This window comes from Bacillus rossius, chromosome 3 (genome assembly GCF_032445375.1).
Source record: "Bacillus rossius redtenbacheri isolate Brsri chromosome 3, Brsri_v3, whole genome shotgun sequence".
NCBI classification, from domain to species: Eukaryota; Metazoa; Arthropoda; class Insecta; order Phasmatodea; family Bacillidae; genus Bacillus; species Bacillus rossius.
In genome coordinates this window covers 32,734,787-32,748,327 of record NC_086332.1, presented here as the reverse complement: position 1 = coordinate 32,748,327, position 13,541 = coordinate 32,734,787, and the positions used below count along the sequence as shown (strand labels likewise).

The window sequence follows — 13,541 nt, the reverse complement described above, 5'->3', positions numbered from 1 at the left end:
GCCATCACATATTAGCCATGTGGGTGGCTATCGATATATCAGCCACTGGGCTATTCTACTCGCTACACTGCAGGTGTTTGTTGCACTCACTCTGCACTCTGTGACAGGGCCTTTATACCAGTTATATTAATGTCTACAAATGAGTTAAATAACAAATTCCAATGAATTCGCAGTAAAAATTACTTGTAGCAACTGGTCATTATGATTTCAGAAATTCCATTAAAATACTTCCTGTGTATTAATGAAGTCAAATTTTTAAACAAAACGATAGAAAATGTTATTGCCAAAAAATAATTTCAATAAATTTCTTCACATACTTTTAAGAACAATGTTGTTATATATATTTTTTAATTACTTCTCTTTCTATGTATTTTTGTGACAAAAGTGGGCGCTGTCGTCACACCAATCTAAAATCTTTTAATTTACATTTTGTTATATTTAAAATATACAATAGTAACATTATTAAAATAAAAAACACAGTTTTCTGTTTTAAAAATATGTTACTTTTGTCACCCAATCCTATGTTATTAACGTAATGCTGTACTTTTATTTAAGGTATTGACTTAAAACTATTGAATCCAAGATGGTGGTTTTTAATTTCATTTAGACTCTCTACATTTTGTATGTTTTATCTATGCAATGCCATTGTTTGGCTGTTTCAATTCTGCTTTCTCCAAGCTTGAAGTAGGCGGGGACTTCGCCTACACGTGCTGCTCTCACACGATTGGCATTTAAAACGAAATGGAAGGGGCCGTGGTTGAAAAGCTTTAGAACGACATCCTTTCGATTACGAACTTAAAACTTTGTTTCACGTTAATGGTAAGTTGTCAGTTAACACGGTATATCTTGTACTCGTATTAAATAAATTACTATAGGGTTTCTTGGAGTTTTTTTTGTATAAATGTTGGAAGTTTAGCTAACAGTTTAATTTTAATACTTCTGCTTACTTTTTATTATATATTTACCATTATTAATATTATATTTCAAACGTTATTTAAAATCGTTAATGTTTATTTTTCTATTGATTTGGTCTGTTGTGCTTCACTGCCGGTTATATATACTTGTATTTTTATTATGTTTGGAATTTTTGGTATTCAGGCATGATCCTTCAATAAATTAATAGGTACCTGTATTCATTTTCAGTTGAAACAGCGACTAAAAAATCTGCATAAGACAGCAGTTCCCGAACAATTTGAAACGAAACTTGGATAACTATCGAGTAAACTGGTAAGTAGGCGTACATGGATTGTTATAACTCTTAATTCTATTTTCAATTCGTATTTTTGTTTCAAAAATTTCTATGTAAGCTTCGTGCAATGAGCTTACATCCTAGTCAATTTAATTCTGTAAATGTAAGTAAATCCTGGATTTCGCATTTTTTTTTGTGTTGCTTTAATTTGCATTGTGTTCATGCTTGCAGATGCAAATAATTATACTTGCAAACGCCTGTGGCCTGTCTACTCTAAAGCCGGGTTCGTGTTTATAAACTACGCAATGAACGTAACATAATAACGACGCATCACGCAACCAAAGCATGGACACCCCCTATCCACCCTAACTCGTCAGGCCAACCACCACCCGAAATTTAAAAAAAAAATCAAGAATTTGAAAGCAAAGAGCGGGTAAAGTGGTTCTAACCCTCCCCCCCCCCCCCCCTTTTTTTTACATGCTTTATATTAGCTTCACCTGTATGTTTGTTTGTCTGTCCGTCTGTAACTCTTTCGACTAAGAGTGAGTGGCTAATCACTGTAAAATGTCCCATTAATTTCATTACGTTCGTTAGCCGAGCGGTCTAAGGCGCGCGACTTCGTCAGCTTTCGGATTCAGCGATCGTGGGTTCCGAAAAAAAATGGTTTTTTTTTTCGGTAAATTCTAAGATTATATTCATACATTAACTGTAAATGATTCGCAGAGACTTTACCATTTCTTTGTGACATTTTTTTTATATCCATACATACATTAACTGTAAATGATTCGGAGAGACTTTACCATTTATTTGTGACGTTGCAACTCCAAATAGTTATCTCAGATGGTAATAGGTAGTGTCGGTAACTCATTTCCCTATGATAATTATACATAAATATAGTTTAAAAAACTAAAATACATGCTTTTAAAGAATATCAAACTAAAAAGTTAAAAATAAATATAGTTTAAAAAACTAAAGAAACATGCTTTTAAAGATTATCAAACTAAAAAGTTAAAAATAATTTTAAAATTTAATTTATGACAATAGTATATAAGCAATACTAGTATAAATGAGAAAAAAGCATTGGGCGCTTAATATACAAAAAATATGGCACAAAGCGCCTCAAGCTTTTTTCTCATTTATACTAGTATTGCTTATATACTATTGTCATAAATTAAATTTTAAAATTATTTTTAACTTTTTAGTTTGATAATCTTTAAAAGCATGTTTCTTTAGTTTTTTAAACTATATTTATTTTACATGCTGTATATTAGCTTCACCTGTATGTTTGTTTGTCTGTCCGTCTGTAACTCGACTAAGAGTGAGTGCCTTATCACTGTAAAATGTCCCACCAATTCCATTACGTTCGTTAGCCGAGCGGTCTAAGGCGCGCGACTTCGTCAGCTTTCGAATTCAGCGATCGTGGGTTCCGAAAAAAAAAAATGGTGTTTTTTTTTCGGTAAATTCTAAGATTATATCCATACATTAACTGTAAATGATTCGGAGAGACTTTACCATTTCTTTGTGACATTTTTTTTATATCCATACATACATTAACTGTAAATGATTCGGAGAGACTTTACCATTTCTTTGTGACGTTGCAACTCCAAATAGTTATCTCAGATGGTAATAGGTAGTGTCGGTAACTCATTTCCCTATGATAATTATACATAAATATAGTTTAAAAAACTAAAAAAACATGCTTTTAAAGAATATCAAACTAAAAAGTTAAAAATAAATATAGTTTAAAAAACTAAAGAAACATGCTTTTAAAGATTATCAAACTAAAAAGTTAAAAATAATTTTAAAATTTAATTTATGACAATAGTATATAAGCAATACTAGTATAAATGAGAAAAAAGCATGGGGCGCTTAATATACAAAAAATATGGCACAAAGCGCCTCAAGCTTTTTTCTCATTTATACTAGTATTGCTTATATACTATTGTCATAAATTAAATTTTAAAATTATTTTAAACTTTTTAGTTTGATAATCTTTAAAAGCATGTTTCTTTAGTTTTTTAAACTATATTTTTTTTTTTCACCATCTTCCTTGTTCCAGGAATTGTAAACTTGTAAAAATCTAATTTCTTCGCCTGGGTTCTTTTTATGATTCATATTTATCATTAAAAAATATTAGGCTGACAATAATTTGATTTAAAACGTTATTTTCTGACACGGTGTGAAAGTTTAACTAGTGAAAGAGTATATAATGTGTGTGTGTTTGTGTGAAATAAAAACATAATCGTCGCCTTTTGTACGCGTGGATCTGCGTCTTTCAAAATGTTTTTGGAACACTTCGCTTCAAATATGGCAGGCGGAAACGCAATCCGAAACGAAAGAAGTTGAAAGTTGACCGATGCTTGTTTGCATTTTTTGCGTATTGCGTAGTTTATAAACGGTTATTTTATTACGTCTTTGTTGAACCTTTGGCGTCTGGCATTTCTTTCGTAGTTTATAAACCCAGCCATAACTTACATCTTCTTTGTTATTTGTCTCATTTGTTATGCTTTTCTTTTTCTTTATTTGAAATGGGAAGCTCGCGAAAAGTTCAAAGTACATGAGCTTGGGGTTTATATTATTTTTTAAAAAAAAAAAAAAACTTAGGTTCGCACAGCAAAGATATGAATTATTTTTTATTCAAGTTATTAAAAATTTCAATTGATTTTATGATAAGCATGAATACGTACATGACTAAAAGAAGCTCTGGGAACATAGATTTTCTCCCCTTCAGTTTTATGATTTAAAAATTTTTTAAGTTATGTTTATGAGTCTTGCAACAACGTTTTTTTATAAGATTCAGTTATTTTCTTGAGTATTTTTGTGTGTTAAATCCATGCTATTTTGTTTCACATTTTCTAAAAAAATATGGTATTTAGAATTTACTGTGTTAGGATAAATATCGTATGGATATTATTCGAAAATGGAATTGGATACAAAGTGTAAACAGCGTCAATTTTTCCATTTATCATGACAAACGAGGTCGTAAAGATTATGTAAAAGTTTAGGCTTAACCGACTACTTTGTTTCACAAAGAATGTAGATTTTTAAACCATAAACACAAATATTCATAATCGTCGCAGCTGTTTCCTGTTGAGTTACATAATATATTAACACCGTCGCTCTGCTCTTATTAGAACAGGAAATCGCACATTTACATCTGCTTCTTATTTGTGCTTCTGTTCCATTCTTAGATTTTTGTTGTCTATACTCTCTAAGGCCGGTTCTACAATGGCACGGAAACGGAAACTGATCTCTTAAATGGAGATTGATCTCCCGGTACATTGCACTATCGCGTCTTCTTTCCACGATGCAAGGAAACGTAACAAATTACAACCAATGAGATTGCATATATATATATATACATTAATACATATATATAATACACACATATATATGCAGAATTTTCATATATGATTAAAATAAACCACAAAGTAAGAATAGAACACTAGATATTCTTGTGCTTCAAACAATTTTTTAAAGTATTTATAACATAGTCAAACATAGCTACCATCGCAGTCAAATACTCGGCTTCTATTGATCACACCTAGCAACATGGGAGCTCAGCATTGCCGAGCTTATCTGTATGGTTATGTTTATGTGATCCTTCTCCGTTTCCTTGTCACTGAAGAGCGACCCAAGCCACTATACTCCTTGACTATGACATATTTCTTGGCTATGACGTTACTTTCATAAGACGATGTACGTGCCTATCTTCATCTATGGCTGGATTAGATATGTAATGAATTATGAGTACTACGTTGAAGAGTAAGTATAGCTCGGAGTTACTGTTAAACTGTGTTTCGTGGTTCCTTACAGCTTAATTAGGTACTTAAATTATTTGCTTCTATAATGCATGTACATAACTCTGCATGTAAATCATCAGCTTTCCCTTTATGTTTCACAATTCCTTTGCTCCTGGAAGCTTGCTGTTATTTTACCATTGTCATACGGCCTGTTGACTACTTACGTAAAATGACTCTCAGTGCAGCCTTTCAGTTTCTTTGTTTCACACGCCCCTACGCATAATGTTTTGCTCTCTGTTATGTTGTGTTCTTTGCGCCAATATTGTTTTCAAATCTCTAACCTTGGCATTTGTCGATAAGCTCCATAACATATATTGTTACGTGTGGGTAAACAGATCCAGAACAAATAGCCCAATTGATTAACTACAATTTTAGTTATTAGTAATAATTACACTATTAATTAAAATACAACAATTTATATGACTGTCCACATATTAATCACTCTTTCTTTTAGTCCATAGTTTAGTCTCCCCACTGAAGCTCTGGCTCGACAGTGGCTCTCTCTACTGCTGTTCTCTTAACGCGCACCTCTGTCCCAACGCACTGCCTCGCACTGCTCACTCGTCCGCCGCACACACAACACAGCCCCGATGCACCAGCCTTCTCACACGAAGCCCGCTCGCCGCAGGGTTATAACTCACCAAGGAGGGACTCGTCCTCCTCACTTCACCGCCTCGCAGACCGCTCCGCCACCAGCCTCTGGCGCTCCCACACCACTCGCCGCCTGCCGGCCTCCTTCTCACACGCCTGCCGAGTTCCGGCCTGGGAAGGTCTCGTAGACCTCCTGAGAGTCGCGTCATCAGAATCCCCGACTTAACGCTCGAACCTCCGAGAACAATGGCGTCCCAGTTACGCCACTTCACCAGACAGGGCTCTGGGAACGTGCCGAACGCTCGAGAGGCAGGGAGAGAGGCGCCGCTCCTAATCGTATTACCGAAGAGAGTCAGGAGCTACCTGTCCGGGAGGTGGGGCCTCCGCTGGTCAGGGCGCCAGGCCGACTGGTCTGCCTCGTTGCCTCGCCTATAGTATCCTCGTAATAATATTACATTTTTAATGCATTTTGTTAGGCTTTATATATATATCTCTCTTTTTATATGTCCACAGAAACGTTTTGCAAATTCTTGAGATCTGTGAATAGTTTCATTGTTTATTCTCCAAGATTGGCTGGGAATTTTCAAATGAAAATTTTACTAACCGTAAACTACCCCTGATGTGATTTAGCATGGGGAAAAAGAGCTTCGGGCACAAATCATGACATTCCTTTTCTGCAGCTGCAATGGTGGTGTGTTTGTCGTAGGTGTCTATTTTACACAGTGTTTGTTATAATATATACAAGGGCTTTTTACAATATATTTATTTTTATTATATTCTGTTACAATTGATAGCTGGGAGTGGGTCTGATCCTACGAGAGACGTGCATATCGGCGAGGTGTCGGAGCTGTTGCCTGCTCTAGTATCCGAAATGCAATCCATCAGATCCACGGAAAGAGTGTATGCTGTGAATATATATATATAGCCTCTCTACACCGAGGAAACTTGCTTCCTCCTCGTCGCACCAGTGGTGTTGACCAAAGAAGGCTATGCCGGGGAGTCCTCATATGTTGTGAAAGAGGTATCTAGGGTGTAAAAGCCCTATCTTTGGGCAACAACAGAAGGTTTGAGTTCTTACCTGGGGGGTCGGGTCCCAGAGGCCTTGGCACACTGTGAAGAACCCATGCCAAAATAGCAAAGGTTAGTCTGTGCTCGGTTTCTGCTGCGGAAACGGACACAACCTGCCATGAAAGAACGCTGTTAAGCTCCGGGGCACCGGAGTCGGTGGGGTATCCGAGGAGCTGGCCCCACAGGACCTGCTTTCAAGGCGTCTCCCGCGTCCCGAACCGTGGCAGTTACCGTGCCAGCTCACGGGCTGACAGACGAGTACACGTGGGCAGTAGTGCGGGACGACCATTGTGATGCTGGGATCCTCCGCTGAGGTTTCCTCTAACGGCCCAGGTCTCTTGATGAGGATTCGTATTAGCAGATGGGGGCTCTGATCACCTATAGCACGTCCTGATAAACTCCCACCCTGATGACGGGCGGACGCACTAAGCGGCGATACAGCTCCGGCACTACCCTGGAAAGCTAGTATAACTTGGATGTACCTCGGCCAGACCACAGGCTCTCTGGGTTGTCTGAGCCCCAGAGATGTGACAAGACTTGGTTAAGCACCTCGTGAGACTCTTAGGAAGGGGTTTCCTCTGAGTCAACCACAGATTAGCCTTAATTAGGTTAAGGGGCAGTGGGTGGCGATGATGCTGGGATGGGTTGCCCCAGCCTCTTTTTGTAGCTCCTTCCCAAAACACATCCAAGTTGAAATGGCGTATGGGAACTCGGTCAGTTGTGTTCCAGCCCTCACTGGAGTAAATACCGTCAAACCCGACACGTTAAATCACTTTTGGCGTGTAACGCCAAAAGATTATTACATTTGGTAACTGTCAAGAATATATAAACATTTTTAGTGATGTGTAACATGTTAGCTCTCGTCGGTATACAGCATTTAGTAGGAGTAATTTCGTGAATGGGACGGAAGGCAAGGAACGTAAATGTGTAACTACCACGGTACTGCTATCTGTGAAGGGATAGTTCACAAAGTTCACAAAGACAATAGCAAACTTTATAGTATTAACTGTTTATGAATTTTATTAATATGGGCAGTATTCTAATAAAATTACTTGTCGAAAATCAGGTCCAAACCTGGGTTTTAGTATTTTTTTCAATTATTTTTCACTTTTTCCGAGCACTTTCATTATAAAGATTCAAATTCCGGTCTGATAATCAAATGATTCAATAGTCGACTTAACTGCTCCGGCAGCGAATTCTAACGGCGGGCGTGGAAACTACATGTAAATAGCGGCCAGAAATGTAGTTAAAAACACAATTTTAGTTTATTATGACTCTCGGCATCATTTTTAAGAATTATACATAAAATTTAGTGTCCGATTTTCGTATCATAAGTGTATTTACAACACGAGTACACATTCATTTACTCGTTACCGATGTAAGATGTTACACATCACCGGCGAATACTAAAAAACTCGTTCACATTTTTTTTATACATATTTGAATATATGCGTATAAAAACCGACGGCAAGCACATTTTTTTAAAGGGTTAAAGGGTTGTTGGTTGGTCAATGACAACTCGCCTTTGTTAAAATAAGGTAAAAGTGTCGGCCTTCGCAACATCGCTTAACGTGGCAGTGGTCCCTGGGCGCCGGTTCTCGGAGGGCGAGGCCTTTTCATGGCGTAACGGCGCCATTGTCCCGCCGCTAAACGCAGCGTCACACGCGGAGTGGCAGAGATGACAATAGTCTCGGCGGATGCCGAAGGGGCGTCAAGTGTCGTCGTGAAAAACTGCTTCGTCGAACTCGAGCCCCGCCCAGGGGGTGTTGATGGTGTGGTGGGGTGGAGGTAGCGACTTATTATTCTTTATATTGGAGTGTGTGAATGCTTTAAGCAGGGGCGCAAATATGTCTGTAGCATTTTCAGGGGGGGGGGGGGGGGGGGGGGGTCACCGAGAGTTGTGGACGAGGGGTTTTAACCGACACAAGTCATCGATGGATGGGTGCTTGCATGTTGTATACTGCCCGTATTCTGGCCTGTATACATGCAATATGCAGAACAAATTAAAAATATAATGAAAGTTGTACACAAAACCTAGTATTGACGTTTATGTTCGTCAAACCCGTTTCACAGTCACAATTATTCAACACAAGCAAAGACGGGCTTCTTAATTCCAAGGGGAGCCCAAGCACCCCCCTCCCCCCTTCCCAACCAACAACGTATTCTACGCCCATGGAAACTTATCGATAATTACTACGCGAGAAGACACAAATAAAAATGTAGTCTGCGCGGCATTGAAGTGAATTTTAATTTTTAAATACAACTTATAGCTCTTTATCGAGAATATTTGAGCACATCTAAAAGTTATAATTTGTTTAAAACAAACATTTTAAACCCTACAAACTGAGATTGTGGAACAGTAGAAAACGAATTTCTTCCCCTGTCCTCTTTTGTTAATGAATGAATATCATGAAAACATACGAAATTGTCAATAATTTGGTTTTTAAGCGTTATTTTCATTTAACTGCGTGGAAGTCTAACAGCTGAAAACGTCACGTATATAATTAAAACATTTCGTGGCTTTCTTTGTACATAACTAGAGACCGGAAGATCTCGGGGATTCAGTTCGCGATAGGCTAAAATTAAATTAGTTATACCTAGAGACCGGAAAAATTCGCGGATTCATTTCGTGATAGGCTGAAATTTAAACAGTTGTATAATTCTGCTGGTTCTGCTATTGGCTCGCGGTTTAACTGGAGCTCTCTGGGCCAATGAGAGACTATCGACCAAAGAAGCGTCGAATCACAAGCTACCCAGTGGAGACGACTCACAATTTAGTAACCAATGAACACGCGTGTTTACTTGAGAAGTGCAGAGGACAATGGAGGCTATCCTAGAGGTCATTGAAACCGCGAATTTTTCCGGTCCCTAGTTATACCTCTTTCTGCTACTATTGGATCACAATTAATCTGGTTGACTCTGGGACAATAAGAAACACTGGACCAAAGCTGTACGTGTATCGAATCACAGGTTTATACGATGGGACGTCTCACAAGACAGCAGCCAATGAGTGGATGACCTCTGCCCGAGTGTACGTATAATTGTGGAGTCTGTACCGGAGGTCAACGAACCCGCGAATTTCGATACTCCCTATACATATTTTTTTGCGTCTTTAAAAGTTTTCGGAACACTTCACTATTTAAAGCAAGCCGAACGCACAGAAGTTGTGTGCTGGGCAATGCTCGCGTTGCGTTTTTGCGTTGTTGTGCAGTATTCAAGCGAATATTTGAAAAGTTTGTTATCGAACCTTTTGAGTGTTGCGTTCCTTGCGTAGTTTATAAGCCCGGGCTAAGGGGGAAAGCCCATGCTGTCGCGGCGACCAGGAACCTGGGTCCTGGACAAGACGGCGGTGCCTGAAATAGCACCCGCCGAGCGCCGAGCTCTGCGCACGTAGTCGTATTTTGGGAGCTGCCTCTTGGTCTCGGGGGAGGGGGGGGGGGAGGGGGCGGCGCGTGGGGCTTCGCCGACGACCCCTCTCCCTTTCTCTCTCTCTCTCTCTCTATCTCTCTTTCTCTCTCTCTCTGCACACTCCGTCCCAACCAACCTGAACACTCCGTATAAAGGAACTTTCAGTTGGTTCGCGTCCCAACGAGCGCTTCAGTGGAAACTGGGCTACACCAGGCTGTAATGAGTGCATACAGTAAACAAATGAAAAATGTCCGTTATTTTCCTTTGTTCAGGATATAATCCACAAATGTGTGCACGATCAAGTCGAAGTCGCGTGTTATTTGGCTGCTATCACACAGCAGATGCTTTCCTGGTAGTTTTTCCATTGACTTCTAGTCGTTCTGGGCGGGTCAAGTGATCCGTAACACAGTGACCAGCGACGTTCCAGTGTACAAGCTTTTGCATTCTCGACTGTCCCCAAACAGTAATCAGTAGAGACATGCAAAATTCGTGGATTCATTTCGCGATAGGCTAGCATCAAAACAACTATACCTTCGTACCGCTTCTGCGATTGGCCCACATTTTATCCGGGGAACTGTGAGCCAATGGGAAACACTAAACCAATAAAGTGCCGAATTATCGACAGCCTAGTTGAGACGTCTCACGTGTCAGTAGCCAATGAACAGGTGTCATTTCCGCGAGTATTTAAAGGACTGTGGAGTCTATCCTAGAGGTAAATGAATCCGCGAATTTTGCCGGTCTCTAGTAATCAGTAGAGACCTGCAACATTCGCGGATTCATTTCGTGATATGCTACAATTCAAATAATTATAACTTAGCGCTGCTTCTGCAATTGGTTCACTGTTAATCTGGAGTAATGAGGGCCAATTAGAGACCCTCACTCATAGAAGTGTCGAATCACAGACACTCGGTCGAGACGACTCACAAGTCAGCAGCCAATAAACAGGTGGCATTTGCCCGAGTGTGTAGAGTGTAGTAGAGTCTATCCTCGAGGTCATTGAATCCGCGAATTTTGCAGGTCTCTAGTAATCAGAATTCCGCAGTTCTCCAGAAATGAGGTATGAAAGCTTGGCTTATTTATGTCGAGTCATACAATGAGTTTTTTTATAAACAACTCAAAAATTTATTTTAAAACAGAACAAAACAAAAATGGGTGCGTGTACTTATGTACGCACGTTAAGAGTTATACCTACTTGACGATGGTTTTGGGGTCTATGGACCATGAAACGAAAAACTATATAAAATTTTTCCCTAAGTCGCACCGTGGTAACGGCTACAATAGGTAGTATTTCTTAGAAATCTACTTGTAAGGATATCCAAGAGTTTTATGAAGTCCGGCTATCTGCACGCTGAGTCCTTTTTAATTTAGTGAAACTATAAGAAGGTAGATATTCTATTCCTGTTTGTTATTGTATTATTGTATTATTTTTTACAGTATGATATAACATTTTTTATTTAAATTGTATTAAATTGTTATTAATTGGATTTCAAAGAGCTGGAGGTAAACGTAAGTATTAACTGAGAAATATCAAACATTTCCGTGTGTCGTTGCATTGAATATGCACCCACTAAACTTATTTAATTTAATTTATTTTCCTCTCTCTTTTACCTTTTTGACAATAATTCACTCAATTAAACAGGAAACCTAGCACTCACGAAAGCATGATTATGTGTGAGTGCTTTTAGTTACTTTAATCTAAGTGTGGTATTTTGACTAATGTAAACATTTTAAAATTGGTTACAACTGACAAATAAATGAATAAAAAATAACTTAAGAAAACTTACATTAGTTTTTATAAAGTTTAAAGTTCAAATGAGCAATTAATTTAAATACAAGGTATAAAGTATAATATATTTTCAGAAAAAAATATTTACATAAAAAAGTAAGAAATTAATGTTTAAAGGAATAAGTACGAGTACATAACCTTACTAAAACATTAAAAAGATTCTTAATCAGTTCAACCATCCAGCCAAAGATTGAAAACAAATTTTAATTTCAATATAATATAGGTATATATTTTTTTAATTTTTCAAGATTATTAACTAAAATTTTTGGAAGAATAAATTCTAAATATCTCTCTGAAATTGTTTTATGAAGCAGTAGAATATGTAAATTTATATTCTGTCTGTACCGTGCAGGACAGTTATGAGATACATAATTTAACTGATTTTCCCTTCGATACATACTCGTTTTACAGCTCTAGTATACAATATTTTATTAAAAATACTCTTATATGTTTAAAAAATTCCTGGGATGGGTACGTACGGATTTTTTTAATGGCTAGTTGAATAAGTTTCTGAATTGTAATAAGTGATTTAATATACGTTTTGCTCATTCATCCCCAGGCCAGAATGTCATACTGCCTAACAGACTAAAAAATAGCAAAGTAAAAAATTATAATTTCTTCAATAGATCATATGTATCTTAGTTCTACGAATTTATACAAAAATTTTCTAATTTGGTTTGTAAGCAACGAAACATGTTTGTTCCATTTTAGAAAAGAGTCGAGCAGTATACCTACAAAGTATTTTATATCGTGTACTTTTTTATGACTCTGCATTTCTTACACTTAACGCTTTTTCATTACATACATGAAATTTAAGTTAAAGTTCGATAGGCTGACCAGAAATGTTGACAGAGAAAGTAATATATTTAGTTTTATTTATATTTGAAGAAAGAAAACTGTCATCTCATGTAGATTTAATTTTTTTTAAGTTCATTATTAACCGTTTCAATTACAGAAGGCCGTTGTTAAGATTCGCCTTGCATTTCGCGAAAATGTTTCATCGTACCAAGATATTTTTCAAAACATTGAAGATCCTTCTGATTACTGTAATATAATAGAGCCGTCTTTCAACAGGGCTTTGTCATTTCTAGGTCAGTAACGTGCCTTCAATAGTACAGCATTTGCATTCTCTTTGGCTAAGGCAAGTGCGGGAAGAGCTTCTTACCGATCATATAGTGAATTGGGGGGAGGGGAGAGAGAGAGAGAAGTTGAAAACACTAACGAAAATGTGTTCAAGTCCACCAAGAGTCAAATTGTCCCTCGAACCACAACTGTCGCTACACGTGGTCACTGATCGCTAGGGGCAGGCATTTTTCGCGAATAAATCTGGACTCCTATTTGACTGCAACACGGTATACCCGCAACAGCGGTTTCTTCCTTGTGACTGTCGGCTGTCTGCGAGAGAAGTCATTGCCTTGTTTGACCGAGCCACTCAGGACACGTTTAATTCCGCGCTGAATTACTGTGATTGGTGTTGCAACAATCGACGCGTTCCTGAAAGAAACCCGCCCCATCACGAAACACAGATGATGCTACAGTGTTTTAACTTATAACTAGTCTCTGTATCTTTTCGTGAAATGTGCAAGGCCCTACTGATCGCTATCACTAGGGATAGGAAAAATTCGCGGGTTCAATGACCTGCAGGATGAACTCCATAGTTCTACGTACACTCGGTCAAATGTCACCCACCCATTGG

The 13,541-nt window shown here is 38.1% G+C and overlaps 1 protein-coding gene across 2 annotated transcripts in view; it reads left to right on the top strand.

Annotated features, from left to right (window-relative positions):
* The first annotated feature begins 675 nt into the window (after positions 1-675).
* LOC134530487 (CBP80/20-dependent translation initiation factor) overlaps positions 676-13,541 on the top strand; it is a 152,098-nt gene continuing 139,232 nt past the window's right edge. The window contains exons 1-2 of one of the 2 annotated variants that reach the window (XM_063365334.1): positions 676-819; positions 1,144-1,227. The gene's annotated coding sequence lies outside the window, so the exon portion shown is untranslated. The remainder of the gene's footprint in view (positions 820-1,143; positions 1,228-13,541) is intronic. The other variant, XM_063365336.1, reaches the window with a different exon arrangement.